This window comes from Merops nubicus, unplaced genomic scaffold (genome assembly GCF_000691845.1).
Source record: "Merops nubicus isolate BGI_N331 unplaced genomic scaffold, ASM69184v1 scaffold42228, whole genome shotgun sequence".
NCBI lineage: Eukaryota > Metazoa > Chordata > Aves > Coraciiformes > Meropidae > Merops > Merops nubicus.
In genome coordinates this window covers 31,290-37,314 of record NW_008627423.1, presented here as the reverse complement: position 1 = coordinate 37,314, position 6,025 = coordinate 31,290, and positions in this window count along the sequence as shown.

The window sequence follows — 6,025 nt, the reverse complement described above, 5'->3', positions numbered from 1 at the left end:
TCTCTGGAGCAGCAGTTTGTGATCAGATAAACAGTTCTGGGTATCTGTGCCTTTTCTGTGAAATAAGGATGAAAGTCTTGCATAGGAAATAAGGTGGCATAACTGCAATACAACAATCTCCTGCTTTCTATCCTAAGCAAAGCAGTGTTTCTACTCTTTAAGTCTGTGGGTTATATTGTTTTCATAGAGGACAGTTTCAAACATGTTTGTACTAGTCTTCCTGGATTTTGGGAACACGCCAGCTTGGCAAACAAGAAGAACAAAGGAATGATACTGAAAATATCTAGTCTGGGGAAGTCTTACTGTCACCACACAGCAGGTTTGGACAGCAGTAAAATTAGGCAGGCAACTCTGCCCAGTTTTCTCCAAACTGGGTGAGTTTTGAAGTGCCTGATACATCTGAAGATGAGAATAAGGCTTTGTGGTCTTTAGAAAGTTTGAAATGTCTTGTATTATGAAAAGCATTGCTCTTGTCCCAAAAATTAGTTTAAAAAAAGCTTATTTTGGGATATACCTGTAATTGAAACTTCTGTTAGATAGATAGAGAATCAAAATCAAGAAAATCATATAACCTATACACGAGTGTGCAGTAAATCAGAATCTATAAACGTAATTGAGTAGAAGACTTTTTCTTAAGACAATGCTAAGGGTCTAGAGGAAGCTTCTACCTGGAAAGGAAACCGGATCCAGGCACAAATCCTAATGATTGATATCAAAGATACTACAGGTTACTATAAAACATTGCTACATCCAGTCTCTGAAAGCAATGTAATGGGATTTGTCTTGTGACTGGAAAAACTAATGGGCTTCAATTAAAGTATAGTAGTTTACTGAATGACTAATTCAGTTTTGAGTACGGAACAATGAAATTGTGTTCAGAGTTCAGTCTATCCTTTTGAGTTGATTTTGAAACACTAACTGATGTTTACAGCAATGCAAAATTACTTGGTTCTCTGTCACTGGAATATTTACCTCTTTGCATAAGCATGCCATACATACATTTAGTACAGTATTACACCGTAGCACACTTGTGCTTCTTGCTTCCTTCTATGCCTGCTGGATTTCTTGCTAGTTGGTGAAACACAGATAGAAGGATTTCCTTCTTGCAGGGCCTGAGAGTATCTAGGTGCTTGTGCTGATGGCAGACAACCTTAACAGTAAGTCTCCTAAATGGGACAAGTTTTTTTTTTTTTCCCCGCTAGACTGACCCACAGACTTGCACAGTGGGTCTTCACCAGCTTTATAAGACGTATGTGTTTGTTAGATGGAGTCCCTGCCTTTGGGCAGTGGAACATGGCTACAGATTATTTACTAAACAGAGGGGAATGCCTTATTAGCTAACCATGGTGGGGTTTTTTAAGTAGATATCTCTTAACTGACGAAGATTGACATCTGTGTGGAGTTGATAGAATATTTGTGAGTAACCTCTAGACAGTGAAAATCAATTGATCTAATCTGTAAACAGATAATCTGTAAAAATGAATGTTCTCTTAGCAAGGAAGGATTCTCCATGCTTTCTGATAAAGAGCTCATGAAAAGTCATTTCTTGTTTGCTGGTTTTTGTAATGTAGGTTCCATCTGCATGGAAGAGTAACAATCCTTCCTTCTAGTGAGACACAAAACCTAGATCAGTGAGATCTAGGTTTGAGATTCTGGTGGCAAGATGCTGATGTGCAAAAAAACACAAGATAAAATACTGCCAGGGTGTCCTGCTTAGCTGTAGATGCGCAGGGCTTTTATTTGTAAATAACTGTGTGGTGAAAACACCTGCAGTAGCCCCAGATGTCTTTAGGGGAAAATGTGTGGGGTTTTAAGCATGGGACAGATTAACTTGAGTAGGTCTGCTTAAATTGTGAACATAGACAGTACTATGTTGAGTAGTAATGTTAGGAGTCAATATTAATTCCACTGCAGTACAATTCTTACTGGATTTCTCCTTCACTGAGCTCCGTTCCTCAAGGGGAAAGAATTCTTTTCAGAAGAACCAGCAAAGTTTGTCTCATGTAAATTTTTTCAGAGTTAACATATTTGTATGTCATCAGGAAGACATCAGAAACAATTATAGGCTGTAACTCTTAATAAAACATTCAATAGAATGAAATTGAGTTAACCATGCTGCTGTAGTGCTGCACAGTTCAGTGCTGTGAGGTGAGAAAACCCAAATTTTCTAAACTTAGAACCTCTTATTCTAAGTGGACTGTATCAGACTATAACTGATTCTTATCCTATAAGAAAATAGATTATGTAAATAAACAGTATCTGGAGGCAAGTAGAAATCAATGTTTTTTGTAAATATGCTTTTTAAACTTGTGTCTGTCTTCATGTACATTATTTTTGAGTGGAGTTTCAAAATTTGGTTACATCTAGGTTGGGTGCTCAGGAAGGTTAGAGGTGGGCAATGTACTGAATGGATCAGGAGGGCTGCAATGAGTTGAAAAGAATGTGAGTTGATAGTGAATATCCAAATTTGGCCTTTGACCATCTGTAGTATCTCAGAGCTTTTGGCATGGAAAGATGTTTAAGGTGTTTCTGGAAGGTCAGGGCTTGCAGGTGTGATGTAGTGGTCATCTGGAGTGTTTGCATGTACCCTTTGATGGATTTAAATAGAATCTTTCTAGAAATCTCTTAAAATTATAGTCCTTTTACTATCGAAGAACATAATTTATTCTATTTATTCCAGGCAGCCGTCCAGATTTGAAAGTGTACACAGAAACACAAGCTGCCAACTATACTTCAAAACTGTTTCTGTTTACATTTTTGCTTTCCAAATCCAAACCCTGGAGGCGTGCTTACGTGTGCAAGTGAAATGACTGTGCACACAGGGTGACTATGTGCACCTTCCAGCACATGCCTGTGTCCCGGAGCAAAACAAAAGCTGCAGTTCTGGTGCAGTGGCTCTAGAACGAGTGTAGATGTTGGGATGTCCCTTTTGGACTGTTAGCAAGTTTTTAAAGCAGTGGAATTGAGTTGCCATTTAATGTTTCAAATTTTTTAAAAGCCATGGTTGGCATTTATTGTAAGAAGATACTTTTCTGATAGGATTTCATATGTATCAGCCCTGCCTCTCTTTATTAGCAGTTATTGGTGGGGAGAGAGGAAAAATTTGCTGGGGCACAAACCACCATTCTTGAAGCTGAGCTAGCTCAGCACTGCTGCAGTTGTGCTCACACCCCAGCATAGACCATGGCATCTGTCTGACTCGGGCAGCTAAAACATCAGAAGCCAACCCAAGAGAGGGAAAGTGAGTGCCACTTTAATCCATCTGAACCTGTAATGAGCTGTCTCAGGGAGCACTCATGCCAGCAAGATGAGGAATGAGAACACACTCCTGCCTTGAGCAGGGGCAAGATGGGCTCTTAGAACCCTCAGTTCAGAAGAGCCTCAATGGCATTGTGGAACTGAACTTGAAAGGCTGCTGGTATAAACTCCATCTGTGTTGTGAATGTTTAATTTGATTGTGGTCCATGTATATTATCTTTGTATGTGTGGACAGAGGAGTTCTTACAACTGAATGTTCTTGGGTTTTTTTTTATGCTGGTATGTCTTCACAGTGAGGTGTTTCTGCCTATGCATGTAATTAAGAAATGTGAATAAGCATATGATTCACCAGTATGGAGTGGGAGTCCTGTTTGTGCTTTGCCTGATCACAGAGATGTTATTTAACCTTCAGTGTATTTCTTTTTATCTGTAAACTGAGACTGGTTATCAGTAATACAAAATTCTCCAGGTTACTCTAAATGGTGTTATTTGGGTTCATTTGTAATGTTTTGTAATTTATAAGCTTGCCAAGTCTGACTCTTTAAATACACTGTGAGTTTGCTTAGAAGTTTTCTGTTTCAGCATCTGCTCACTGAGACTATTACAAGAGTGAGAAAAAATATAGCTTCTTTAAGTTCTTATTTTAAAAAAAGAAGTTAGTTGCAAAGCACTTATCAATATGCGTGAGGTGTTAGTGGAAAAGCACTTTTCTAAACCTGCAGTGGTGCTTCAGTACTTCTGATATTTTAAAAGCCCAAACTGCAACTACAAAGGAGGGATTAAAAAAGACAACCCTACTGCGGCTCAGAGTTGCTTAGGAAGCAGTGGATTTGGGAAAACATTTTCATTCTAATGCTTCTTTTTAAGAACTATAGTGTGGCAAAAGCAGGTACTGGATGTACTTGGAAGAGAGCTTCACAGAAAATACGTACCAAAGCATAGAAGTGCAGAAATGAGGGTCATGGTTTTATTTTTTTACATGTATTTATGGCTTTATATGCTATGTATTTAAACATGTTGTATCTATTATATATATGTTTAATTATATATTTTATAAACATTACTGAGCAAAGGACAAGTGTAGCATTCATTGCTTTTCCACAGTGAGAACTTTCAGAAAGCTGATGAAACAGAAGAGATGTGAAGCTGCTGTTTTGAGTTCGTGCCACTTTTCTGTTATTAAGGAAAGAAAGTAAGGTAGAGGGGGCAATCCTGGGAGGATTCTTGACTTAAATGGTGACTAAGAAAGGCTTTAGAGTAGCAGCCTGGTAGTTATCCTAGCCCTGTGCTTTCAAGACGTTGTTGATGGAGGAGCCATGATGGATGATGGACTGCTCTTTAGATGTCTGTTGATATTATCCTCTCCTAATGTGCTTGCTGGGCTAAGCATAAGTAATGCACTATTTGAGATTTGCATAATGTGTGATGGTCTTTGGTGGTAACTTCTGTTATGCAGTAAGAGTTTAGGTCTACAGTATGTAGCTCCATGAAAATGCCTTGCTGCTCAGTGACAGTCAAAAAAGGAACCTTGAGAGCAATAGAAAATATTATGTTGCTATGTGAACGTGAGCTTGCTTTTGACCTTGTGTGTGATGTGCAGTTACGATTGTTGCCCCTCTACCTCACAAAAAGGACATGGTAATGGTGGAAGAGATACAGAAAAGGTGATAAGGATTAACAAAAACATAGAATGATGTCATAGACGGGGAACGACTGAAAAATCTGACTACTATGGAAAAAGAAGTGATGGAAAGGACTTGATAGGTCTCTGTAAAATTAAGAGCAGAGAATGCAAAGATAAGGAACTTTCATTACAAGAAATCTCGCGTATCAGGTGAAAGTAGCAGGCTTCAGAAGAAAGAAAAACAAGTATTTTGTAACATGGAATGTTCTTCACTCATGTTGCAGGATGTTCATAGTTTGTGTGTGAAAACTTCCTGGACAAACTCGGGTTCTTGATAAATTTCTTTCACAAATACATAAATACTGCTGCTGGTTCATAAAACAAAATCAGGTAGCAATTAGGAGAGTTTATTGATGAAATAAAGTTCTTGTTTGGCATTTGTGCTTGGCCACTGGGCTATGAGACCTCTCTGCTGTGTCCAGATAGTATTTTTCTTGTACCAGCTCTAAGCTGGCATGAAGCAGCGCTGCTAGAAGGTCAGACATGTGTTCCTCTCCTTTCCTGTGGCTTGGCCACCACATTCATGCAACTGCCAAAGGGAACCAGGACAGGGAACTGATCCTAAATAAAACAAGCCCAAACAAAAAGTGTTAATGAACCTCAGTTCTTCTGTCTCATTCATGGGGAAAAAGGGTTTGTTGCTCGTCTAAGTAGCTTATATTGATCTAAAGAAGCAAAGGCCAAGTTTTGTTTGTAAATCAATTCTTAATTTTAAGTTTAGAGGTTTTTGCAAATACTTTTAACTATTATGTCAGTGGTATTTGAACACTTAAGGGACTTGGATTAAGAGAAAAAGTTTTAAGAAATAAATAATTGAAGCACTGGTTTGGCTAAACCAAGCAGAGCTGATTTTCATCCTCCATGCTGTTTAAGTGTTCTGATTCTATGATTCTAAACGTCAGGTGGTAATAATATTTTTGTAAGACTATATTTGTATTGACCTTTTTTCCAGACTTGTGTGATTCTGCTGTTAACTGTTATGAGTAGATATTTACATCAAATACAAGTTCCATAGACATCTACTTTATCAAGTCTTTTTCTGTTTATGAATGTATAATATAGCCATGAATATTCATCTGCGAT